Source organism: Nelumbo lutea, chromosome 4, assembly GCF_056320005.1.
Source record: "Nelumbo lutea isolate HS-2025 chromosome 4, American lotus-T2T, whole genome shotgun sequence".
NCBI classification, from domain to species: domain Eukaryota; kingdom Viridiplantae; phylum Streptophyta; class Magnoliopsida; order Proteales; family Nelumbonaceae; genus Nelumbo; species Nelumbo lutea.
In genome coordinates this window covers 94,629,789-94,657,379 of record NC_142687.1, presented here as the reverse complement: position 1 = coordinate 94,657,379, position 27,591 = coordinate 94,629,789, and the positions used below count along the sequence as shown (strand labels likewise).

The 27,591-nt window shown below is 41.8% G+C and overlaps 1 long non-coding RNA gene across 2 annotated transcripts; it reads left to right on the top strand.

Moving 5' to 3' along the window:
• The first annotated feature begins 21,745 nt into the window (after positions 1 to 21,745).
• LOC148861939 (uncharacterized) lies at positions 21,746 to 27,454 on the top strand. 2 transcript variants are annotated; one of them, XR_016112550.1, is made up of 6 exons: positions 21,746 to 24,441; positions 26,060 to 26,114; positions 26,195 to 26,302; positions 26,634 to 26,732; positions 26,842 to 26,919; positions 27,046 to 27,454. It is a non-coding gene; the product is annotated as an uncharacterized LOC148861939 (long non-coding RNA). The 2 variants fall into 2 exon arrangements; XR_016112551.1 differs by lacking the exon at positions 21,746 to 24,441 and adding an exon at positions 24,785 to 25,828.
• The last annotated feature ends 137 nt before the right edge of the window (positions 27,455 to 27,591 follow it).

Sequence of the window (27,591 nt, the reverse complement as noted above, 5' to 3'; positions counted from 1 at the left end):
GATGTCTTTGCTTGAGGACAAGCAAAAGCTTAAGTGTGGGGGTATTTGATGAACTTACAATTTATCTATATTTTATGAGGTTTTTGCATGAAATTTTATAATGGTTTAATTAAATTTTTGCCGTATTTTAGCTTGATTGCAAGAAAGATTTCAGGGGGAGCCAAATCAACAAAAAGAAGGCAAAAGCAAGAAAAGAAAACCCAAAAATTTATCAAGTTCAGCCCGGCCCAGCCATGAGAGCAAGAGAATTTCATTCGGCCCAAGAAGAGCAAGTGAAACTCTTTGGAAAATCCAAGGGAAGAAGCCTAGCTATGAGGAGAATTCGGCCCAGCAAGGAAGGCCCATTTTTAGCCCAAATAACAGCCTAGAGTGTAGCCCACATGAGCTCAAAAGCAAGCTAAGTTGTAGCCCAAATAGCAGCCCAAAGGGAGCTAGGGGCGGCAACTTCTAGGAGTTTCTTGAAGAGAAGGAGGGAGCACTCTAGAAGGTTCATGAGGGGTGTAATACACCCCATTCTAGAGGCTTCAAGAAGGGGCAAGAGCCCCCTTGAAAAACTATATAAGGAGGCCTGTAGGAGGGGAGAAAGTTGTTCAATTGCTTGAGAGAAAGGCTCTCCCACTCTTAGAGGTTCAGCCACCTTGAGAGAAGAGAAGAGAAGAAGGCTAGGCGCAAGGAAGAAGAAGAAGAAGGGCTGAAGGAAGTTCAAGACAAGCAAGCTAGAAGAAGAAGGTGAGTTCGAATTGAGGGATTGTGATTCAAAGATTTTTTGTAATAAATCATTTGTAGTTTCATTCTCTTTTGATTTGAATTCAGTTTCTTAGTTATATGTTCTTTCTTCTTTCTCCTTGTTTCCATTCTTCCTTGATGTATTTCAGCTTGTAAAATTTCAGTTCAGCAATCTAATTCTTTTTGATTCATTCAAATGATCATGCATTGTACTTGAAGTTTCTTGAATAAGGGTGTGATTGCAGATCAATTCGGCCAACTAACCTTCAAAACTCAGATCTGAATTCTCAGATCTGAGATTGCAAGATCTGAATTGCTTGAAAGAGAATTCAGATCTGCAAATTTCAGATTGGGCGAATTAATCTACAGCTTGGAATTCCTAGAGTGCTTGAGAGAGACTCTAGGAATTCAGATCTACTATTCAAGAACTGAATTGAGTGCAAGGTTAGAGATAACTTGCACAATTCAGTTGGTGATCAATTCAGATTTGAATTGATGCCTTAGAAGTGTTTGAAGAAATGCATGCATGGGGATTAGATTCTTGCTAGAGATAGAAGAACCGTCACTCATGCATAGGATGAACATGCGCTTGAGAGAGGCTGTTCATGACCTTGGGGTTTCATCAAACCAAGGCTCAATCATGATTCATTCGAATGATCCAAATTGATAGATTGCTGAATTCTGAGATTGACATTTACTGCTTACTCTTCTAACCTGAATTGAAGGCAATTGGACCAATGATTTAGATAGATTTTAATTTAGGATTTCTTAGCTTTCATTAGAGTTTTGATTTATTTGTTGATCAGATAAGAAATGTTCAATTTAGTATTGGTAATTGTTTCCTAAATCCTCGTGGGAACGATACTTCACTCACTACTTTATTACTTGAACGGCTAGTGCACTTGCTAGTGTCACAATGAGCCACACATCAGTCCAATTGCCTTCAATTCAGGTTAGAAGAGTAAGCAGTAAATGTCAATCTCAGAATTCAGCAATCTATCAATTTGGATCATTCGAATGAATCATGATTGAGCCTTGGTTTGGTGAAACCCCAAGGTCATGAACAGCCTCTCTCAAGCGCATGTTCATCCTATGCATGAGTGACGGTTTTTCTATCTCTAGCAAGAATCTAATCCCCATGCATGCATTTCTTCAAACACTTCTAAGGCATCAATTCAAATCTGAATTGATCACCAACTGAATTGTGCAAGTTATCTCTAACCTTGCACTCAATTCAGTTCTTGAATAGTAGATCTGAATTCCTAGAGTCTCTCTCAAGCACTCTAGGAATTCCAAGCTGTAGATTAATTCGCCCAATCTGAAATTTGCAGATCTGAATTCTCTTTCAAGCAATTCAGATCTTGCAATCTCAGATCTGAGAATTCAGATCTGAGTTTTGAAGGTTAGTTGGCCGAATTGATCTGCAATCACACCCTTATTCAAGAAACTTCAAGTACAATGCATGATCATTTGAATGAATCAAAAAGAATTAGATTGCTGAACTGAAATTTTACAAGCTGAAATACATCAAGGAAGAATGGAAACAAGGAGAAAGAAGAAAGAACATATAACTAAGAAACTGAATTCAAATCAAAAGAGAATGAAACTACAAATGATTTATTACAAAAAATCTTTGAATCACAATCCCTCAATTCGAACTCACCTTCTTCTTCTAGCTTGCTTGTCTTGAACTTCCTTCAGCCCTTCTTCTTCTTCTTCCTTGCGCCTAGCCTTCTTCTCTTCTCTTCTCTCAAGGTGGCTGAACCTCTAAGAGTGGGAGAGCCTTTCTCTCAAGCAATTGAACAACTTTCTCCCCTCCTACAGGCCTCCTTATATAGTTTTTCAAGGGGGCTCTTGCCCCTTCTTGAAGCCTCTAGAATGGGGTGTATTACACCCCTCATGAACCTTCTAGAGTGCTCCCTCCTTCTCTTCAAGAAACTCCTAGAAGTTGCCGCCCCTAGCTCCCTTTGGGCTGCTATTTGGGCTACAACTTAGCTTGCTTTTGAGCTCATGTGGGCTACACTCTAGGCTGTTATTTGGGCTAAAAATGGGCCTTCCTTGCTGGGCCGAATTCTCCTCATAGCTAGGCTTCTTCCCTTGGATTTTCCAAAGAGTTTCACTTGCTCTTCTTGGGCCGAATGAAATTCTCTTGCTCTCATGGCTGGGCCGGGCTGAACTTGATAAATTTTTGGGTTTTCTTTTCTTGCTTTTGCCTTCTTTTTGTTGATTTGGCTCCCCCTGAAATCTTTCTTGCAATCAAGCTAAAATACGGCAAAAATTTAATTAAACCATTATAAAATTTCATGCAAAAACCTCATAAAATATAGATAAATTGTAAGTTCATACTTATCGAGAGGGGGGAGTTTGAAGTCTTTAGGCATTGGGACTACCAGGAGCTCGGGAGATAGGGGGAGGAAACTGAAAGAAGGGGAACTTTAGCTTCATCCAAGTTTACCTCTTCCCAGCCTTGGAGATTGGGCTAGCTGTAGGATGTAGTTTGGCAAGCTCAACGGTGACGTCTTTGTCTCTTGGCCGACTCCGCGTTGGTGCTGCTCGCCTCCATACTGTCGGGGATCGTCTATGCCAGAAGCGGCTCTGGTTGCTGGTGATGGCTGCGAACAGAGGGGTTCTGCTTAGAGTCCGTGACCAAGGCCTCGAACAGGTTCTCCAGGAACGCGGCTTCGAACTACGACAGCAGGGGTGTTGTAGATCTGGCGAACTGGGGTCTGCCCGACCTGGCCGCCCGCGGTGAGACCAGGGTGGCCGGTCTTTCTTGTCCGACGCGGGAGGAGGCCCGGCTCTAGGGGAGGTTATGGGAGGCTTCTCCTTGGTGAGAAGGATGTTTGTCCTGGTGGCGAGACCTAGCTTGGTGTGAGGCCGGGTGCTGTGGAGGGAGCTGCGGCTACTAGAGCTGAGATTGAGGCAATTGAGGGAACTGCTGTTGTTAGCGGAACTAGGAGACGTGGTGCAGCACTTGGTGCTGGTAAAGCTGGTATTACTGGAGCTGTTGCACCTGTGCTTGCATGGTTCGCATGCACTACATCAGATCGTCAAACTGGTTCTGGCTAGTCACCAGGGGGACAACAGTCGCTTGAGAAAAGGTCGTTTCAATAGAGGGAGGAAGGGGGACACCCACAGGAACCGTTGCTGGTGGCACGTTCAGGGTGGGGACCCCGTCCACCGAGAGAGGAATGGTGAACTGCCCAATACAGACCTTAGGAACTTGGGGTTGTTCCCTGGCAGTATCCATCTCCATGCTGCATCCGATATTGCTTGAGGAAGCCATGAGTGCTAAGTCTTTAGAGAAGAAAGAGAGAAAAACTACGAAGGTTTAGAGAAAGGCTTTTAGAAGCATTTCCCACAGACGGCACCAAATGATGGTGCGCAATCTGGTCACTCCTAGCTGGCACTCGCGTGGCTCCTGAAAGGTACCTAGGATGAGGAAGAAGAAGAAGAATCCCTAGGGGGTTTGCCCTGCAGGAACACTCTGACGATTAAGTTAGTATTCTGTGTAGGAAGCAAGGAGAGGATATAGGCTAAGAGTGAGATAGCGCAAGTGATCACAAAGATACCCGTTTCCTAAGAAGAGGATCCTTATACCAGAATTTCGTTGCATCAGGCCCACTGGCCTTTGACAGGGTAGGTACAACCGCCACTGTCAGCCTGCCACAGCCATTACGGGCAGGGCTGAGGTGGTGCACGCAGGGCCGTCACTGCTGGGTTCATGCCTGTCAGGTGTACGACGCCCTCTAAAGGTGGCAGGCACGATGCTCTCTATCAAGGGACATGGTGGCTGCCCCAGATTTGTCAGGTACGGTGGTCGGGCAGGAGGCCTTCCTGTGGTATACCGAACTACCCTTCCACGAGTTACCTTGTATCGAACTGTCCCGTGAGTGGTGAGCCGCATGTAGCAAGCTATGCCGAGCTGTCTAGCCCGAGGTGTCTTTACCTCGGGGTGTCTAGAGATGAATCGATGTGTTCCTGTCTGGGAGTGGCCCGAGGTCCATCGAGAGGAGCTTGGGTATCAAGAGAGGTCGGGGTATCCCGAGCTTAGGGGCACCCCGAAGTGCCTTAGACCCGGGGAGGGGGTGCAGGTCAGGCGGCTCCCAACGAGTAGTTTACCCGCCGAGTTGCCAAGCTAAACTTGGTGGGACCTTTCCTCCGAGTTGCAACTGCATCTGTTTCGCTGTCACACTGAGTCACTACTTGAGCAAGGTCACGCTCACGTGTACCCGTACTATGAGGTCAGGCCAAGTCACCCTCCATCACATTACACCCAAAATCATTGGAGAGAATCTGCTAATGGCCATCTATAGCTTATTTTGTGGGAGCCCCAAATTAAATGTCTGATTTTTAATGAAGATATGGGTGGACTCTATTGTAGGAGAAAATAGCAAGGATTCTGGTTCTATAATGATTAGAAGCTTCGAAATTGCTGCAACTCCGTGCTACATCGATTGAAGAATTTTGGTCTTTAAACCATTGTAGATTTTTCTTTCAAATTACTACAATCAAAGAGGGTTTTCGTTCAACCCTTGAAGCCAAGAAGACTTCCCCCGGTCTACTACATCCAAAGAGCCTTTTACAATTGAAGACATCCTTTTTGTCCATTTGTGTTCCAATCATTGATTGACCATGAGGGAACTTTTGCCGATTGTTAGTTGCTTCTCGTAATTACAAGTTCCAGACGCGGTTTCGGATTTTGTCCAAGACAAGAGAATCAGAGGGTTTTCTTTGCCAAGAAAAAGAGAGTTTGTATCCCATTTGATATTCTGCAAAAAAAAATTAAAATTCTTTGAATTTGTCTGCATTAATTTTTTGTGCTCCAAATTTAGCATGAAATTTGTGTTGACAAATTTCTGGCACACCTGATGGGACCTCTCTTTCCTCTCATCTCTCAAGTCAACGCATCAAGTTTATTTTTGACAAACGGTTTGGACGCATGGCTCCAAAGAAAATCGTTTCAAGCGTAGTCAAGAACAAGAAAAACACCACATATAACTCAAGCTCATCCAGATCAAGTGCATTTGTAGCCTCCAACTATGAGAGGCCAACCACCCGCGTTATGACAAGGTCCAGGGATTCCCAACTGGTTACATCTCTCGCCTTCTATGGAAATCAAGGGGTGCCTTCAAAAGTCCAAAATGCCAAAAGGGGACCTTCAAGGTTGCCAACGACAAGGGACATTAATATGAAGGGGTAGCCCTAGAAAAAGAGTTCATCACAACAAATCAGCTTGAGTATCCAAGTGGAGGAATGCCCATGTCAGACATGGAATTGAGCATCGGGTCAAGGTCTGGCTCCCGTCCCAACTCTCCTAAGACTAGAGGGTCTGATTACATGCAGACTCGCTCCTACACCTCAGTAGCACCCGTCATGATGGCGGAGCTACTATGGTGGAAGACAACTCGCTGAGATGGTTGCGGCCATCGCTAAGTTGACAAAGACATTGGAAGAGAAGGACCTTCAGATTGCTTCTCTCATGAATCGGATGGAACAAATGCAAACACCGGCATCAGCCAGGGGCCCTCACACCCCACTAGGGTTCACCCTGCAAGTAGACCCTCCTTGAGAGCAATTGCCAGAACGTACTAACATACGAGATGCCTAGCATGCCTTGGTTGCCTCCCTCTCAGTACAGTAACTCCAAAACATGATAGCTGACACAGTACGTGCTCAGTATAGGGGTATTCCACAATCATCCTCAGTGTATACTAAGCCATACACCGAGTGCTTTGATCATATGCCTATGCCATTAGGGTACCAACCCCCGAAGTTTTAACAATTTGACAGGAAAGGTAACCCTAGGCAACACATTGCACACTTTGTGGAGACATGCAACAATGTCGGAACCTACGGTGGTCTGATGGTAAAACAATTTGTGCTTGGTACACCGACCTCCCTTTCGGGTCAATTGATGGTTGGGACCAATTAGAAAGAGAGTTCTTGGGTCACTTCTACAATACTTAGCATACTGTAAGCATGTATGAACTTACCACCACAAACCAAAAGAAAGATGAACTAGTCGTTGACTATATTGACAGGTGGATAAATCTCTATCTTAACTATCTAGATATGCTCACTGAGGCATCAGCCATAGACACCTATATATAGGGTATGCATTGGGGGTTACATTACATCCTGAAGGGGATAAATCCCTGGATGTTTGAAGAACTAGCCACCCATGCCCTTGACATGGAGCTTATCTTAGCCACCTTTGGAGAACAATGATCACAAGACTTTTGAAAGGAACAAGAAAAGAAAGACGGAAAAAGGGAGGTAAAGATATCTTAACCAAAAGAAGTTTTGACAACTTCAACTGCCCCTCTTAGGGTTTCTGGTAGCAAAAGGCGAAAGAAACAGACAAATTCAACCGCTTGCCAAGAAATGGAAAAACCAAAGCTCACTCTAAAGGAGTTAGAAGCAAAGGTGTACCCATTCCTAGACTCCAATGTGCCAGGGATGCTAGATGCTCTTCTAGCCCAGAAATTAATAGAGCTACCTAACTACAAGCACACAGAAGAAGAGGGGCAGACTGACCACCCCAAGTATTGCCGCTACCATCGGATAATCAGCCACCCAATCAAAAAGTTTTTTGTTCTCAAAGACAAAATAATGCAGTTGGCTAAATTAGGGATGATTGAGTTAGATATAAATGAGGATATAGTAGCTACCAACATGACAACTATCACGTTTGGGTCCCCTGATACTAAGTCCCCCTAGAAACTTACCATTCATTAGTTGTACCGTCATACGAAATCGTGTTTGGTACTTTTGACCCCACTGTATGTCATTCTACATCAGGGGCACTACTAAGCCAAATACAAGTGCAAGATCTTAGTCTAGAGGAAATTCCTTCACCCCGTTCCATCATATCACCTTTAGATGATGAGGGTTGGACTATCATTACTCGATGAAAGCGTCGTGTAACATGTCTACCAAACCTACTCTGCGAGCAACCTGAGCAAGTCAAAAGGGTTCAATCACATATACCACCCAAGAGCAAGAAAGTGAGGAGAAAAAGTATTTTTGCTTAGTCAACATGCGAGCAACAGACCCCCTCTTCCCAATCACTCCAGAGAGTGTGCGGAGGTGCACATGGTAACATGTTATGCCATGCATGCAGAAGATGTATCCCCAGAAGAGGATGAATCACCAAAATTGGGATCAAGTAAAAATGAAAAAGTTATGGATATTGATGAAGTCCTCGACCAACTTAATGAAATTCCAACACAATTTAGTCTATATGCAACACTACATTTGCTAGAAGGGGTTCAACGTGCTCTTTGTTGTGTTCTTACAAATCCTAATGAATAAAAGGAGAGGATCACCAGTCAAAGGGAACTTGCCTCATGCATGGCCACCATTACCTTTTTCAGATGAAGATTTAAAATTAGGGCCCCATCCTCATAATAGACCCTTGTACGTCATGGGGTATGTTCGAGATCGAAAGATATGTCGGATGGCTCATCGGGGTACAACCATATTCAGATGGCTCCTGAAGATGAAGAACTCACTGCATTCCGTACCCCTAAGGGGATTTATTGTTACAAAGTCATGCCCTTTGGCTGAAAAATGCTGGCGCAACTTACCAACGTGCCATGCAAAACATTTTTTATGACCTATTGCACAACACTGTGGAGTGTTATGTTGATGATTTAGTTGTGAAGTCAAGGAAGAGAGCTGACCACTTAAGTGACTTACGCAAGATCCATGGTTGGTTAAGGTGGTATCAGCTAAAGATGAATCCCCTAAAGTGCACTTTTGGAGTGACATCTGGGAAGTTTCTTGGATTCATCGTATGATATCACAACATTGAAATTGATCAATCTAAATTTGATGCTATTCAAAATATGCCTGAACCTAAGAACCTACTGGAACTTAAACATCTTCAAGGTTGCCTCGCCTACATCTGGAGGTTTATTTCTAACTTGGCAGGGAGATGTATTCCATTCAATAGATTAATGAAGAAGGGAGTGCCTTTTGTTTGAGATGAGGCATGTGAGAATGCTATCAGAAGCATAAAAAATTATCTCCTCAAGCCTCCAGTATTGGCAGACCCAAACCCAGGCCCAATCCCAAGGCGACCTCTAATTCTCTATATCACCACCTAAGAGCAATCATTAGGTGCTTTATTTGCTCGAGTAAATGAACAAGGCAAGGAAAATGCTTTGTATTATTTAAGTCAGACATTAATGGGGGAAGAACTAAATTATTCCCCAATTGAAAAGGCATGTCTCGCCCTGATCTTTGCAACAAAAAAGTTCTGCCATTACATGCTAGCAAATACAATCCACCTAATCTCATGAGCTGACCCACTTAAATACATCATGTCTAAACTAGTACTTTCTGGTAGGCTAGCCAAGAGGGCTCTATATTGTCTGAGTTTGTAATCAAATACATTCCACAAAAGTTGAATAAGGGTTAAGAATTGGCTGATTTTCTAGCTGATCACCCCATCCCAACAAGTTGGGAGTTGCTTGAAGACCTCCTAGATGAAGAAGTATTCTCCATTCAGCTTCCATTACCTTGGGAGTTGTTCTTTGATGGTGTTGCTCAAAAGGATGGTGCTGGAGCAGGGGTGGTGTTTGTCTCCCCTGTTAGACAGTTTTGTATGCCCTTAGCTTCAATCAAAATGATGTACTTTATGAGTTTATTGTAAATGAATAAGAGTGCATATTTGATTCATGTTCCCTTAGTATGTTTCTGTGCAATACCCTTAAACTGGACACTTAATGAGACTCGTGTTAGTTTAGAATGTTCACAGCCAGTGGGTCTGTCTGGGGAGACCTATCCTAACAAGGCTGACACTGTGGTGCCACCAAGTCGGTTGGGGTGGTTTGTCTTAGCTACCGGGGTGAAACCCTAGGCACATACAGTGTGGGATTAATTAAATCTTTGAACTGGACCAGATTTCCAGTATTGCCCTGGATCTTGGAGATTGATGGGAAAAACTGGAAAATTACACCCGACCCCTAGACTCGATTATGAAACTGCACTAGGTGTATTCACAAGCCATCCATGTGATTCTTGAGAAGGATCAAGTTCTTTTGGAAGAACACTGTTGATTCTGCTCCACCCTACACTGCGCCATTTTCAGTGGGAGCAGATTTTGGATCCTACCTTGGGCGTGAACACCTCCATTGAGAGATATTATTTCTCTGTATCAGGTATTATCTCTCCCTACCCCTTTTGGTTCAAATCTTGTTCAGTTTATGGTTCAAGAATGATCATTGAAAATAAGATTTTCTAAATAGGGAATTTGATTCCCAGTTGAAAGGAGAGGAAATTTTTTTCTTTTGAAATTCGCCCCCTTATTCCACAATCTTTGGGCATCCATATGATGGATTTCCTATCCCTTCATTGGTATCAGAGCCATGGTTCAAATCTTGAACCATTCTTTTTCAAATCTGAACCTGCGCAAATAGGGAGAAGGCGTTCTACCCAATTTGCGCAGATATGGGTTTTGGGAAATTTGTTCCCAAAACAGATGGGAAAATAATCTGAAATTAATTTTAAATAAATCTAATTTTTATTTAGAATAGTTCTTTATAATTTTCTTGATTTATGGGTTGTTCGTACAAGAGGAGATCAAACTCTTGGTTTGCGTAGGGAAAACTGCAAAATTTGTAGTTTATTGAATTTATTTATTACATTTGGTCTGTAAATATTTTTTTTTTATTTTTAGACTCAATGTATAGGCATTAGTTCTGATGTAATAATTAATAGAAATAGGATTTCTATTTATTTTAATTTTGGATCGAAGATGGCGGCACAGAGAAGGAGATTTCGTAGATGGGAGATTCGATATCTACGATTTGTAGTTTGAGAAACTGCAATCTGTGATCTAACCTCTGTTTTGCAGGATGGAGTGTGCGAACAACCCTAATTAACTGATTCTTGTTTTTCTTTTATCAGTTATCTAATTTTAGATTATTTTCTTGAATTAAGGATTTAATTAAAAATCAAACCCTAGACCCATTCGAACCAAGATTGGTTCAAACTGTTTGGACCAAATCTAGGGTTTAATCAAGGCTAAAAGTCAGCCCTAATTTTTCCACTAATGGGCCTGAGGATTGATATTTAATTAAATTGTTAGTTCGGCTCAAACCTGTAAAGGCTCAGTTTTAAATAGTTAAAACTGCTAAAAGCCCATTTTAAAGGATAAAGCTATATGGGCCAAACTGTGTAACCCTAATTCAGCCCATATACCTAGATAATATTAATGGTTAATATTATGGAATTCTAACAGGCTTCCAATGGGCCTTACAGATAATTAATAGATTTGATCAATTTATCCCTACATGAGATGTTTGGATGTGTGATGTGCTGCGTGCATAGGCCATAAGTGCTTGACCCATGCTCATTTGATAGTGGCTCTTGCGCACACCATGGCTGAATGCACATCATTGCCATGGTGTCCCTTTTGGTCATTGGATGACCTCCCTCAGTGGTGGGCCCCACACCTCATCGAGAGGTTACGTGCGGAACCCTAGCCGATTAAGGCCCACTGAAATCTAACTTTATGAAAGTCAGTGGGAGCCACTTTGGTTTGACCTAAATCAATCTAGGGCGTAATTAATTGTTCCTTCCAGCTAATATGAGTGCAAGTGGTAGGGAGATTCATATGATGAACTCTCTAATGGCCTTCCATCATTAGCATGAGGATGGGTCCTTCAGTATTGAGGAAACGCACCAGAAAATGGGCTATCCATTTGTTGTTGGGCTTGTTTGAGTGTTTCATAAGATGATAGGGGCGTCATAGACCGATGTGGGAGGGGTTTCACCAGAAAATGGGAACTCTCTCACAGTACCTTGGCGTTCATGAATATGATGGGTAAGCACTCACTGGACAGAAAGGTTTATCTGAAAACGGCTCTGAACCTTGTTTGACAGAGGCCAAAGGGAAAACTCATATGATGAGTGGATATGATCCTTCACAGAAAGGTGGTGGGGTTATGCAGCTGAAACAATTGGCTCCATGCACCATATGTGATTTTCCACATTTCCAGAGACAACCCGTAGTCTCTGTGATTGAGAAAGTAGGAAAATCGAGAGATGAATAAATGGAAATGATCATAGATTAAAATCCATATCTATGAAATGAACATGAATCAAATTAGGTTGCGGACTGATGTTTGCTCTTTTATTAGAAAATGGCAAACGGATCTTTTGCAAAGCTTCTTGATGACAACAAGCTTAAGGGCCCAAACTATGCCGACTGGTACAGGAACCTTATGCTGGTCCTAGGTTCAGAAAAGCTGGACAAAGTGGAAAAGAATCCTGCCCCGGAGCGTCCGGGTGACAGGGCTTCTGAGGCCCGAAGGAGAGACTATCAGGAATGGGAGGAGAAAAACTCCCTAGCCCGGTGTTACATCATTGCCTCCTTGGACAACCCAATACAGAGGCAGTTCATTCATATCGAACTTCCCAAGGACATATTGGACAGCCTGAGGATGATGTATGAAGAGCAGAATTGTTCTACTCAACAAAATGTCTTGAAACAGTTCATGACCACACAAATGTCCAAGGGACAACAAGTTCACGACCTGTCTTCGGATGATGGGTTACATCAACGAACTGGAGGCTCTTGGATCTGGGCTGGACCTTTCAACCCAGATAGATGCCATCCTTAATTCTTTGCCTCCTTCCTTTAATCCGTTCATCATGAACTATAACATGAACAAGCTGAATGTCAGCTTGCAAGAGCTCAGCAATATGTTGCAAAGAGCCGAAGAACTGATTAGAAAGGATGAGCCTGTAGTTATGCTTGTTGAAGCTAGCAAGACGGGCAAGAGAAAGAGGAAGGCAAAGAAGCCTCAGAAGAAAGCCACTAAGAGCAAAAGTAGAAGAAAGATAAAGCATCGGATGCCTGTCACTTCTGCAAGAAGACCGGCCACTGGAAAAGGAATTGTCCTGCCTACCTGGAATCCAAGAAAGGTAATTTCAAAACTTGTGTTATAGAAAGCAATTTATTGGTAGCTTCTACATCCTGGTGTATTGACTCTGTGGCTTCAACTCATGCGTGTAACTCACTGCAAGGGTTCAAGGTAAGCAGAAGGCTAAGTGAAGGAGAAGTCACTCTCTACTTGGGGACTACTGCAACTGTTGCAGCCGCGGCAATAGGAACCGTGGAGTTAATTTTTAGAGAAGGAAAAGTTGTACTGAAAGATTGTCTTTATGTACAAAACTTAAGAAGAATTTTGATTTCTGTTTCAAAACTATGTGCAGATGGTTATTCTGTCTTCTTTAGTAATACGATTACTATTAAAAGAAATAACAGATTCATCGCATATGGAGAACTGGAGAACGGTCTCTATGTTCTACATCCTTCTCTAGAAACTAACATAACCGAAACTACGTTGGCTGAAATCCCCAAGAATAGAGCCCATGATACAGTTAATCCCACATGTAGGGACTACTTAAAGGACAATGGGATAGTATCACAATTAGCTCCTCCTGCTACACCACAACTTAACGGTGTTTCAGAGAGGAGGAATAGGACCTTATTGGATATGGTCCGGTCACTTCTCATACACTCAGAGTTACCCACATCCTTTTAGGGCTACGCATTAGAGACTGCGATTTACGTGCTGAACCGGGTTCCAACCAAATCGGTTCCGAACACTCCATATGAACTTTGGACCGGAAAAAAACCAAGTGTCAGACACTTGAAAATTTGGGGTTGTCCAGCACACGTTAAAAGAACGAGTGCAGACAAGCTGGAATCCAAGACCAACTGTTGCCTATTTGTAGGCTACCCAAAAGGCTCTATAGGTTACCTTTTCTATGACCCAAGTGAGCAGAAAGTGTTCTACAGTCGAAATGCCCAGTTCTTGGAGACCGATTACATCAGGAAATCGTTCTTGATGAGGAGAGCTCAGGAGCAGTGGGAGATGTCCCACAAGTTCCAGGTAGTGACTAACCTAGAAAATCCACCCGGGTATCCAGGCCACCAGTCCGTTATGGTTATGACCAGGATAGTTACCTGGTGGAAACCTTAACTAGTGAGGAGGATCTCGTGACTTACGCGGAAGCTATGTTGGACATAGATTCCCAGAAGTGGGTGGAGGCCATAAGAGCAGAGATGGACTCAATGGAGACCAATGGAGTCTGAACTCTAGTAGATCCACCCTCTGGGGTAAAAGCAATCGGTTGCAAATGGATTTACAAGAGGAAGAAGGGCCCCGATGGTAGGGTTGAGACCTTCAAAGCTCGTCTGGTGGCGAAAGGGTACACTCAGAAAGAGGGCATCGATTATAAGGAAACCTTTTCGCCTGTGGCCATGCTTAAATCCATTAGGATCCTGCAAGCTGTAGCAGCATACCATGATTATGAGATTTGGCAAATGGATGTCAAAATTGCATTCCTGAATGGAGATCTTACTGAAGATATCTATATGCAGCAGCCGCAAGTCTTCATAGCTACGCATCAGAAAAACATGGTATGTAAACTTAATAGATACATTTATGGACTTAAGCAAGCTTCTAGAAGTTGGAACATCTGTTTTGACTCTGTTGTCAAAATGTTTGACTTCGAGCAAAATCCGGATGAACCCTGTGTTTACAGGAAGTACAGTGGAGATAAGGTTACCTTCTTGGTTCTGTATGTAGATGACATTTTACTCATTGGGAATGATGTAGGAATGTTAACTACGGAGAAAGTATGGCTTTCATAGCAATTCTCCATGAAAGATCTTGGAGAATCCTCCTATATACTGGGTCTTCGACTCTATAGAGATAGATCAAAGTGGATAATAGGATTATCCCAATCTGCCTACATTGACAAAATAGTCAAAAGATACAGCATGGAAAACTCCAAGAAAGGAAATGTTTCTTTCAGGCATGGAGTTACTCTCTCCAAGAAGATGTCTCCCAAGATTTCTGAGGAGATTGATGGCATGAAAGGTGTTCCCTATGCCTCTGCCGTAGGGAGCATCATGTATGCCATGCTGTGCACTCGTCCTGACATTGCACAGGCAGCGAGTGTAGTAAGCAGATTTTAGGCCAAACCAGGGCAAGAGCACTGGACTGCTGTGAAAAACATACTTAAGTACCTTCGAAAGACAAAAGAGTTTTGTCTAGTATTCGATGGTAACTCACTACAGATCCAAGGGTATACAGATGCCGATTTCCAATCGGATCCAGATGATAGAAAGTCTACATCTGGATATGTTTTCACGATAGAATCGTGTGTTGTTTCCTGAATGTCAGCAAACAGGGGTCCTAAGTAGCAAATTAATAGTCCACAACCCAAGCCGAACGCATTGCCGTAAGTGAGGCAGCCTTATGAATGAAGGTGTTCATTCCTGAATTTGAAATTCAGCACATCACCCATTCCACTGTTGTATGACAACATTGGACCTATGAGAGGATGATAATAAGAGGTAGCATCAGCGGAGAATGTGGTAGACCCATTGACTATGCCACTGTCACAGAAAGTGTTTGAGAAACATGTGGAAAGCATGGGACTCCGGCTAGTACCTGATTGGACCTAAGTGCAAGTGGGAGTTGTTAGACAGTTTTGTATGCCCTTAGCTTCAATCAAAATGATGTACTTTATGAGTTTATTGTAAATGAATAAAAGTGCATATTTGATTCATGTTCCCTTGGTATGTTTCTGTGCAATACCCTTAAATTGGACACTTAATGAGACTCGTGTTAGTTTAGAATGTTCACAGCTAGTGGGTCGGTCTGGGGAGACCTATCTTGGCAAGGCTAACACTGTGGTGCCACCAAGTCGGTTGGGTGGCTTGTCTCAGCTACCAGGGTGAGACCCTAGGCACATACAGTGTGGGATTAATTGAATCTTTGAACTGGACCAGATTTCCAGTATTGCCCTGGACCTTGGAGATTGATGGGCAAAACTGAAAAATTACACCCAACACCTAGACTCGATTATGGTACTACACTAGGTGTCGGATTGGGCTGTATTTGATGTACCAATCAGTGAGATCCTTAGCGGGGGTCAAAACCTGGGTATGTTGGGATAGTTTGAGAATTCATCTCAGTGGGTGTACATAGTGACAGGATCAACCCCTTTGTCGGACAAAGGTAATGATCGGGGATGCACTCTCACTGATGGAAACCAATATTGCCGGCAACCGATTTCAATCGTTGAGATTTGTTTTGCAAAATATATTTTATATGAGATATAAAAGTATATACATTATGGTTTCGAAATGATTTGCAAAAGGTTTTAATTCTCGGGATCCATGCTTGAGAGAGTGCAACACTATTCCTTGCAGCCGAGGGAGAGGTCCTCTCTTGTTGGGTAGTGTATGATCATTATGGGCTGAAAGGTTAAGTGTAAGACCATTGAGGATAATACCTGATGGGCTAATCTTGCATCTGCCCACAGTCCCTGGGTGTTACAAGGTGGCTTGGCCCAGGGACGACTTAGGGTAAGTGTTGGGCCCATAGAGCCCATCTGATGGGTTTTAGGGGGTGCACTGTCCATAATAGTGTATTTGGCCAGGCCTTGTAACAAAGGCTGGGCTAAACCCATGTGGCTGATGTGTAGATCAATGTTTGGGTCCCACGCCATACAAGGAAGCCCAACTGGGTAGCAGTTTGGAAGGCTAAATGAATACATAACCCTAAATGGGCCTTAAGCCCATTTCGAACTGGGCTAATTTGATTAGTCTTTAAGGGGCGAATTCTGAGATAAGATTAGCTTATAGGATTGGGCCCACACCCTATCCACTTAGAGAGTCCAAGATCTAAATGAGATTTAGATCTGGAAACTTCCTAATTAGATTAGGAGATGGCTGATCTAATCTGCAGATAAGATAAGGATTATCCCTTATCTTAAAGGGACTTCTAATCCAAATATGATTTGGGTTAGAAATTCCTAATGGGATTAGGAGTTGATCCCTTTAAGTCTATAAAAGGAAGAGGGGGCAGCAGCCTTTGGACATCCAACAACACAACAGCCAACCAACAGTCTTGTCTTTAGAGCTGAGATCACAGAAGAGAGAATTCTGCACCCTACAAATACTCTCTAACCGCCTCCTTCCTGCAGCCGCCGCCTACATCAATTTGATCTCCATTACTTGGGAGAAATCAAGATTGGATCTTGATCCAATCTTTTGGAGAAAAGATTGGTGGGAGTTGTATTCACAAGCCATCCATGTGATTCTTGAGAAGGATCAAGTTCTTTTGGAAGAACACTATTGATTCTACTCCACCCTGCACTGCGCCATCTTCAGTGGGAGTAGATTTTGGATCCTACCTTGGGCGTGAACACCTCCATTGAGAGATATTATTTCTCTGTATCAGGTATTATCTCTCCCTATCCCTTTTGGTTCAGATCTGATTCAGTTTATGGTTCAAGAATGATCCTTGAAAATAAGATTTTCTAAATAGGGAATTCGATTCCCAGTTGAAAGGATAGGAAATTTTTTTTTTTTGAAATTCGGCCCCTTATTTCACAATCTTTGGGCGTCCATATGATGGATTTCCTATCCCTTCATCCCTATGACGGGAGGTATTGCCTTTCTCTTTCACATTGACATGTTTATGTTCAAATAATGTAGCAGAATACCAGGCCCTAATTATTGGGTTAAAGATGGCTCTAGATATGGAAATCCGACACAAGGTTGTTCACGGAGATTCAAAACTACTCATAAATCAACTCTTAGGGGAATGCGATGTGCGTAAGTTGGACCTAGTCTCATACTTTCTCTATGCGACTAAGCTCATGAAACAATTTGATTACATAAACATTGAGCACATACCCAGAAGTGAGAACAAACAAGCGAACACTCTAGCTAACCTTGCTACAATGCTCTTATTATCCGGAAGAGACTCAGCATCTGTACCCATTTGCAACAGTTGGGTCATACCTCCGGTTACCACCAATGAAGAAGAAAATGAGAGTAATGCCATCTCAGTGTCTCCTAGTGAAGGAAAGGATTGGAGGCAACCTAAAATTGATTACCTACAAGATGGAAAGCTTCTTGAAAATCCAAAACTTCGAATAGAGGTACGAAGAAGAGCCCCTCGATTCGTCTACCTAAATGGTAAGCTGTATCGAAGATCTTTTAGTGATATACTTTTAAGATGTTTGGGCAAAGATGAGACACCAATTGTAGTAGAAGCCGCCCATGTAGGAATTTGTGGAGTTCACCAATTTGGGCCAAAAATCTATGATCGGATCAAGAGAATGGGGTATTATTGGCCGACCATGGTAAAAGAATCAATAGAATATGCAAAACATTACCAGGCATGCCAGTTTCATGGTGACTTCATTTGTCAACCACCTGAGCCTTTGCACCCCATAGTTGCTTCTTGGGCCTTTGACGCTTGGGGGTTAGATGTTGTTGGTCCACTCCAAAAGTCATCTAAGGGGCATCTTTATATTCTTGCTAGGATTGATTACTTTTCAAAGCGGGCAGAAGACATAGCACTCAAAGAAGTCAAAAAGGAAACAGTTGTGGAATTCATTAAGAACTACATTGTCCATCGCTATGGCGTTCCGCACTACATTGTGACTGACAATGGAAAGCCATTTAGCAACCATTTAATGGACCAATTTTGTGAGAAATCTGGTATTAAACAAAGGTGCTCTAGTATGTACAATGCAACTGCAAATGGTTTGGTTGAGGCCTTTAATAAAACCCTATGCAAATTATTGGAGAAAGTAGTTTCTAAAAGCAAAAGAGATTGGCATGAGCGTATGGGTGAAGCACTATGGGCCTATCGTACTTCTTACCATACAGCTACACAAGCAAACCCTTACTCACTAGTTTATGGGGTCGAGGCGGTGCTCCCACTTGAGGTACAAATTCCCTCATTATGCATAGCAATCCAAGAAGGGCTTACAGACAATGAGAATGCATGACTTAGGCTTGTAGAACTCGACACCTTGGATGAAAAGAGGTTAGAGGCATAGCAACGCTTGGAATGCTACCAAGCCCAAATGGCTCACGTTTTCAATAGAAGAGTCTGGCCCCACTCATTCCAAAGGGAGACTTAGTACTTGCAGTCCATAGGCCAATCATCTTGTCACATCGTTCTGGAAAAAAATTCGATCCCAAGTGAGATGGTCCACATGTAGTTCGAGAAGTCTACAACAATGGTGCTTACTTACTCATTACTCTCGATGGCTATACAACTGGGACCTATCAATGGGAAATACCTAAAAAGGTATTATCCATGAAGATTCATGAAGTGCTCCCGGACACTAGCCTAAACTATCCACTAAGTGCTCCTAGATAACGACCTAAGCCTCAAATTGCAAGTACAAACTACTTTATGAACTACATCATGACTTGATCCCTCTAAGGGGTACATAGGCAACCTGAAAAGGTGCAGTCACAAAATAATCATTTGTATCACTCCTGGCCCACATGAGTATAAATTGTGAACAGCCAAATCAAATAAAAAAAATTATTATGTAATACTCCTGGCCCGCATGAGTATAAATTGTGAATGGTTAAATCCAAAGAAAAAAAGGGAGGAAAGAGAGAAAAAAATTGATCATACATTGCAAGAACATCATGAATGATTCAAAAGGAGTTAAACTAACAAAACATCAAGACATCTCTTAAATGCCTAGTGCAAAAGTTTGCGAAGGTTCAATCTACTATCCTAACCTACTCTAAGCAATCAAAGTTAATCCAGTCAAACACTTTGAGGTATGAAGCCTTCGTGTTAAGTGCCTCTCGAAGAACTCTGCAAGTCTTAAGCTTCTCTACAGGGATCACAGTCATCGCTCTGAGTTCCTGATCCATCAACTTAATTGTAGATAAATCAGCAATAGAGTTTGCCTCTCGACTCTGCAAATCATGCAAGGTGGGTTCCAACTCTTTTAATCCATCCTCCAAGTGGGACAACTCTTCTAACAGCTCACACTGACACTTCTTGAGGGTCTCTACTTGGGTGCCAACATCACTCGACTTCACTTGAATCTCGACTTGGATCACTAATTGGTTTGCAATGCTTTTGGCGATCAATTCCATTCTATAAGTCTTTTCTTCAAGGGAAACTCCCCCTTCAATGGTTTGCTGGTGGGCTAGGTAATCGTCATTGTGCCTTAGGAAAACTTCCACTCGCCTCTCAAAAGGCATATGCTCCACATGAAATTGTTTCTTCATGACTTGAGAAACTACTGGTAGTCTTTTGCCAACCCAAGTCCTTATCACATCATGAGGCTCCTTGAGCATTGATTGAATGAAGTTGATTAAGTACTATTCCAATGCATAACGCATGATCTTGTTGACATCCTCATCATCAGTAGAAGCAAAGGAATCATGCCCCATGCCTGTCTCCACTTGCTGATTACCAATGGCTGCTCATGGAACCACCTTCTTTGGAGTTGCAACTCTCTCACCTACAAAAAAAAAGAGAGAGAAATGAGAGATACACATTAAATAGATATAACCAAGTAACAATCAAATAAAGGGAGAGAAAGAAAGGGAAATTGTACCTTAGGAATCCATAGGTGCAAACCGGCCATAGTGAGAAGATGAACTACCATCGCCAGAGTCCACCAAGACAGGGGTATGTGTCCCTCCTGAAGGTAAATCTTGTAACCCTTTAGGATTAGTTTTAACATATTTCGCCAAACGACTTTTACTGGGGGTGTCAATGATGAGGTCTTGTTCAATTTATTGCTCTTGGAAGCAGAGTCATCTTCATGATTGGCTCACTGTTGATGCTTAAAGAATTCAGGTTATTGTACTTCACCTTTTGATTCACCATGGTTATCTTTCTCGGGTTGTTGGCGCTTTAAAGGGGTAGAAGGTGTAACAACATTCATCCTTGATTGAGCATCTTCCAATCCTACTTCCTCCCCTGTCTTCACCTTTTTGTCATGAACATTCCTCATGACAATCTTGTCTTCTTGTGCCCTAGTGAGACCAACATGGTAGAAGTTCGTTTCACTACTAGCCAGAGCTTCGATTTTGAGTTGTCGTAGAACTGGCAAAACCTCACTATACCAACAACCTGAATAGTTTGTCGTGGTTGAACGTTGAGAGTCTCTAAGACGTGGTGGCACAATGAATTTGGACATAGTGTCTTTTCTTAAGAGAGACCTCCAACAATGATAGGCTTCAACTACGCCAAGCTTGACTCGCTAATGGTTGGGAGATCCAAATGTTGTTTGATAAAATCTGAACTGGCAAGAAAATTGGTACAGAATATACAATTTCGATTCCACTATGGAGTTTCTCTGCCATGATAGGAATATTGGACTTTTGCTGATCAAAAACTCTAACTCCTCAAGAGGAAGATCTATGCCGTGCCTTTCCTTACCATCTACAAACGAATGGACGTTGATGACCAATTGCCAGTGAAAATCCCGACGAGTCCTAACACTGTAACGAGCTTCTTTATCAGGGTGCTCTGAATGCATAAATGCATTGCTAGTACCATGGAGGGTAATCATAGGAGCATATTGCTGGGAATCAAACCTGCGATAGACCTTCTTAAAATACAGGCCAGGCCACACATATAAGAAATGTGTCGAAAAGAAATGTACACACTAGCCTAACTGTTGACAAGAAAGATAAGTCGATGAGAGGCCTTGATAAATGGAGGCTAGTACGGGTGGGGAAAGACTATAACGAATTGCCACGTCACTGCATGAAAAACAGATTGCCAATAAATTTTTTCCTTTTTGCTTAGTCCTATTCCTCACCACTGTTGCAAGAAGTCTTGAATGTGCTCTGATATAACCCAATTATAACCTGTCATTCTCAAGAAATGAAGCCAGATGTTTTGGGTGAATTTTCAGTGAAGCAAGATGTATCTGCTGATTCACCATCATTCAGACCTAAGATGCAGACATGAGGTGAGATAGAGAGTCTTCCCAAATGTTTCTTCTGCAGGAGATCAATAGTATTTAATCTCTGAAAGCAAGCTTCCCATACAAAAAAACAGACTCTGGTTGGGATATGGCTGCACCAAATCTTTTTGAAGGGAAAGGAGGAGTTAAGTTCACCTGCAGTCAGAGCCTTGAACATAGACTTAGCGCCTTGCACTTTTAAAACATTAGTCCAATCTCCTCAGAATGGGAGGAGATTGGCCATTTGTCCAAGTGAATCTGCTACCACCTAAAGGTGGATCAATTAAACCATTTCTTCTGATAAAATCTGCAAACCTTCTCATCCCTACTCTTTCTCTATCATCCCTCCCCCTCCCCCCGCCTCCTGGTCTTACCTCCTCCAGCTCCTCCCAAAACTCCACTCTTGCTGCCTCTCCATTAGGACCATAAACATTCGAAAGTACCCAACCAGCCCCCATCTACCAACCTAAAAGTAGATCGATATTGAAAACACTCCCCTTTTTTCTCCAATTTTCTTTAGGCTTCTTGAATCCCATATTACCACCAAACCCCCAGAGAGACCCACCGCACTCACCTCTGCCCAATCCCCACTATTATCACCCCATATCTCATTTTTCATACGCAGATCAAATGTCTCCAACTTCGCTTCTTGCAGCAGCACAACTTCAGGCTTAAATTTTCTCAACATATTCCTAACTATTGTTCTTCTCTTACTTTCTCTCAATCCCCTCACATTCCAGGAAACCAATTTCATCTTCTGTATTCTGCTTTGTCCCCTACACCCCCCCCCCCCCAACCACAAATTCCTTGTATTTTCCCCTATACTCCTCGTCAACTAAATCGTCCTCCCTCCCTGCCCCTTCCTCCCAACTGTCCACCTTCCCCAATCTTTTCTTTTTTTTTTTTTTTTTTTTAATTTCTCCCCTTCTGCTTTCCTCGAATTTGGCTATGGTTTTCCTCAATATTCCTTCTCCACCCAAGAACAACCCAAGGGATTTTCCTATCTTCACCTGTCGCTCCACTAGACTCTCAATATCCACTGTTCTTTTTTCTTTACCAGCTATACTCTTTACTTCTTTTGTTTCACCCTTTGCCATGCTGATTCTCCTCCCCTCCCCCTGCCCTCCATCAACATGCTCTTGTACCACAGACTCCTTTTTTCCAGAAATCCTTCTCCTATTATAAACTCTATTAGCTTCCTCCCTATATATTTTCCTTTTCGATCCTTCTCCTGTCTCCTCAATCTTTACGGACTCCTTTCCCGCACTAACACCAACAAGGCCTACTTTATCTCCAGGAGGGGAAAAGAGAAAAGAAGAGACACTGGTGGATGGAAAGAAGGTTCCGGTCTTACCTCTTCACTTGTAGGAGTAACTTTGAAAGGGATCCTGCTGTCATTTACCACAGGTCCTTCAGGGGGGGTTCACACACTCCCTAATAATTGTTCATCTCTCTCCTCCACCACTGTTGGGCTGCTACTCATCAGCTTCTGTATTTTCTGAAGGAAGGAGGGAGCCCTCCAAACCTGGCTCCTTAAACCTCTATTTACTGCTATTCAGACTCAATTCCTTTTTTTTTTTTTATAAAATTGTGTTTAGGACGCCCTCTTTGTCCTTTGAGCTGGAGTCGAAGCTCTTGCTTCTATCTTCACCTTGAACAACGACCTTTGTCCCCTTTTTGTATCTCGATACCACCCAAACCCATTCACCTTCTTCTTCGAGGATTAGTATTCTCTTTTGATCAATCTTCCCAATGCTACCTGCCCCTTTTTTCGTAGATAAAAGGCAATTCCCGAAAATACGTCTTGTCCCCTGCCTCTTTAAAAATCTCAATCTCTTTTTAAAATTATCGATAACCTTTTAAACCGGCAATTCCTCTCTCCTTTATTCTCTCCCTCGCTTCTATCAACCAAATGCTCCCTGGTTACTCCCGATACTCTCCCACTCCCCTTTGACCTTTGGCCTTCCTCCAGGTCATCTGCCCTACCCCCCACCTGTTTAGTCCGACCTGAACCTTTGAACTCTGAATTGTTCACCTGTTCTTCCCTACTACAGGATGCTGCCACCTCAGTCTCTTCTGCTGCCTAATCTTCTTCTTCTCTCTCTCTCTCTTGATCGACCCTTTTCTTCTCCTTCCCCTTCTCCGACTCCCCAGTTCTGCATCCTTGTCTCTCCCCAACCTTCCTCACTCTAGAGGCTTTTCCTATCTCCTCCTCTTCAGTGAAATCAAAGTTGCTCGAAGTGCCTTTGCTTGACCCGCTGCCAATTTCTACATGCTTGAGAGTGATGTCTGCACCTTCAACAATTAAATGCAATTCATACAACTTGCCTGCAAATTCCAGAAGCATGCTTCCTGAACATCACCAGGACCTTTAACCTCAATCAACAATCTTGCCATGTCGAGCTTCTCCTAGGTCCTATTCCTATCGTGCCCTGAAAAAATCTTCGAACGTCAATATGCTCCAAGCGTGCAGAGGTATTCCAACTACTCCGATCCAACACAAGTATGAACTTCTCTCTGCAATTAGCTCGCTAGCCACCAGATACCACCAGTCTAATCTCTAATCAAATTCCCTCTCCCTTGTCTTCTTGAATTCCAGAACCCATTCTGCTGCCTCTTTACTATGGAACATGAACAAAATAAGTTCGGCGTTTAATCTTCTAACCCCCATCATCTTCTCTTTTCCCCATTCTAATGCCGCCCAATTTCAATTTTATCATTCTCCCAATCTTTCCCCAACATTCTTCCCACCAAGTTTGCATGAAGAACTTTCATCCTTTCCTCCATCTTACTTGTCTCCCTGACGTCAACTGATACCTTCATCTTGAATTCAAACTGAACTCTCCTTTTCAATGTTAGAGGTGTCTTAAAAGAAATCCTCTTGCTTTTAAAGTGGGCTATGAAGTTTGTGTCACCTACTCAGTGAGATAAAATTCCTGCATTCCTTTGTCCTTTGTTTTTAAAGTGGATTAATAGTGAGGATAATTCTCTATCTGATAAATTAGCTAGACTTGGTGTTGCAAGGGTAGGGAATGTGTAGTGAATCCCTATTGACAATGTAAAGCTTGTACAGCTTGGAGGATGGGCTTGTGTATTTGTTGCTGGTGTTTTTATATGGCATGTTTTACTTATTCTAATTTTAGTAGAAAAACATTTACCAGCTGAGCCGTATATTTCAGATAAGGCTTTGTTGCAATGATATTAATACAAAGATATTGGCAGTTACTTTTCAAAAAGAGAAAATGGGAAGGAAAGTGATATAAGATTTTTTTTTTTCTGAGAAGAGGTAAAGTAATATAAGATTCTTAGTGGGTGCATCATTACTTGGGGAAACTTGTGTACACATGGGGTACATGATACTAGATTGGGCCTTTACTTTGGAGGAATTTACGAAGTCTATATTGGGAGGTGTGGGTGGTATTTTGCATGTCATGTTTATATGCCTATTTCGTTGTAAAGTGAGGACATTATGTTTCTCTCTCTCATATGTTATGTTGTATGGTTAAATGTGGTTGACTTAAGTGACAATGGAGAAAAGCAGGTCTTACCTCATGCTTAGCTGTGCTTTAAAGGCAAGCCTAAGTGCAAAGGCAAGGCACATTTTAAGACATACACCTCACTTCAACCTAGGTGTAGCTCCTTTCAAAAGGTGTGTGCCAGGTTTACCTAGATATGTGACTAGGTCACATCAAGCCTTGGCCTAGGGGTGCACCTTCTACAATTTTGCTTTTTGGGTTACTTTTTGTACACATTTTTGTGTGTTTTACACACTGTAATGGTCTATGAACTTCTAAATTACCTTGTATTTTTTGGTATGTTTCTAAGTTACCTTTTATTGGTGATTATGCACTAGTAATAGTTAACTTTTAAAAGAAAAAAGATAAAACATGTTGAATAACTGAAGCCCTAATTGTTGCAGATATGATCTCAGAAAGCACAATTTCCACTGACAAATACAAATGTTTTTTCATCCCTAATCCTAAATAGAACTACCAAAATCATAAAACTAACCCCATTATACATACAGGCCAAAAATTATGGTCAGTGGCACTGCCTCCAAACGCCCAGCATGCACTTGGTTAGATTTGCCTGCCTCAAGGGCCTTAAAGAGATATCAGTGTAGAGGCTTCAATATCATAGGATTAGGAAAGCAAGAAGGTTAACATCACACTAACAACTTGAATTAACACAACTTTTTTAAAGAGAGAAATAGAAGGATTTTGAAGAAAAGCTCGAGGAACAGATCAAACTGCAATGTTTTATGGAAGAAGGATTGTGGAATGGATTCTCTTATTTCCAGGATTTGAAGGTGTGTCAAAGGTTCTTGGAGATGGTTTTTGGTCTCTTTTTGAATGGATTAAAGAAGTGTATTGTTTTTATGGATTTTTTTGTTGAATTTGTATTGCTGGAGAAAATTGTGGTGACACTCTTATGGAGTGGTCTGCTATTTGTGTTTTCAAGATGTTATTCAGTAGAAGTAGATTGAGTAATATCAACCTAAAACTGCAGTTTGGTTTCTTATCTCCTTTTTCTGTTACAGGATGAAAAATAATATTGTAGGTATGGAGACAAACATGGAGCAACTCCTTGATAAGGTGGTTAGAGAATTGCTATTTCACTTGTTGATTTCTATAACTAGAAAAAACGTTCACCTTTTCTTGGCCTACCTCTGCAGATTATGTCTGTGCAATCTTGAAGTGATAGGGTTAACACATCCCTTCTGGAAAAGAGAGAACATATAGAGAAATTGCACCGCACCAGGAACCTTCTAAGGAAAGTACAGGTATAAATTGAACCATAAAATTATTTGTGCCATGACTGTTTTGTAGGTCCTGTAATAAGAAATTGTTCGAATGACATAATCCATGTAAGAGTTCACCTAGGACATGCAAAGTGGAGGCTATGTGGCACTATGCAGAAGTTATTGGTATCAAAATCTGGTGTTGCTTTAAGGAAGTTCTGTATTTTTATCCACATGCTGCATCAGGGCTTATCCTTAGATAAGACATCACGCTATGGGCTGTCTTTTTCTCATATCTGATAGTTCATGCAAGTTTTGACCTGTTGGCCATGTATGAGTCACTAGAGATTTCATGTTTTGTGGAAAAGAGCAGTTCATTTATGATCTTCCCAGTCGACTTGGAAAGTGTATCAAATCAGAAGCTTATGCAGATGCAGTCAAGTTTTTTACTGGAGCCACACCAATTTTTAAGGTTAATTTTTTTGACTTGTTTTTCCTTTTTCCCCCTTTGCATTCTATTTTTGTTTAACTTAAATTTTCTCGTTCATGAGAAAGATAGTTCTTATTGTTTTCTTCTCTAGGCATATGGGGACTCATCCTTCCATGATTGCAAGAGAGCATCCGAAGAGGCAATTAGTATAGTTACAAAGAAACTTCAGGTACACTCTTTTTTGGGCTTATTTTACCTCTTTATTGGGAAGCAGTCAAAATTTGGATTAGCTTTAATCAGAAGTTATGTTCTTTTCCCCACTATAATTGATTTAACTATTTCCTTTGGATGCAAGGGTTTGCACATCTATCAAGGCTTCTGCCATAGTTGTCAAGGTGATGCCTAGGTGACAAGGCGCCCTTGGAGGCTTCCCTCGCCTCGCCTAATCGCCAAGTAGTTTTTTATAGTGTGTCATAAAAAACTTTTATATTCTTAATTTTTTTGAGGTTATAATTATAAAAAAGGCATTTTTAAACTAAAATATTCATTTTTTGTGTTTATATACAAATTTCTTTTTATTATTTTCTTATTTGTTACAGTTCAAAACCTGAACCAATAAGCAAGGAAGAACATAAAATGTTGTCCAATCAACACATTTTCTTATTTTTCTTTACTAATTTTGTGTGTTTATATACTAAAATGTTGTCCACCTTTTCTTTTATTCTTTTCCTATAACAGAAATAGGGGTTCAGCCCTTATATATATTTTTTTAAATTTTCTTTTCTTTCTTCTTTTTCTTCTCATGAATGTGTTGGAATATGTTGATTTTCTATACTTTAACATGAAGTTTATACTTTTGGGGAGCTCTAATGCCTAACAATATAAATAGGCTCCTCACGAA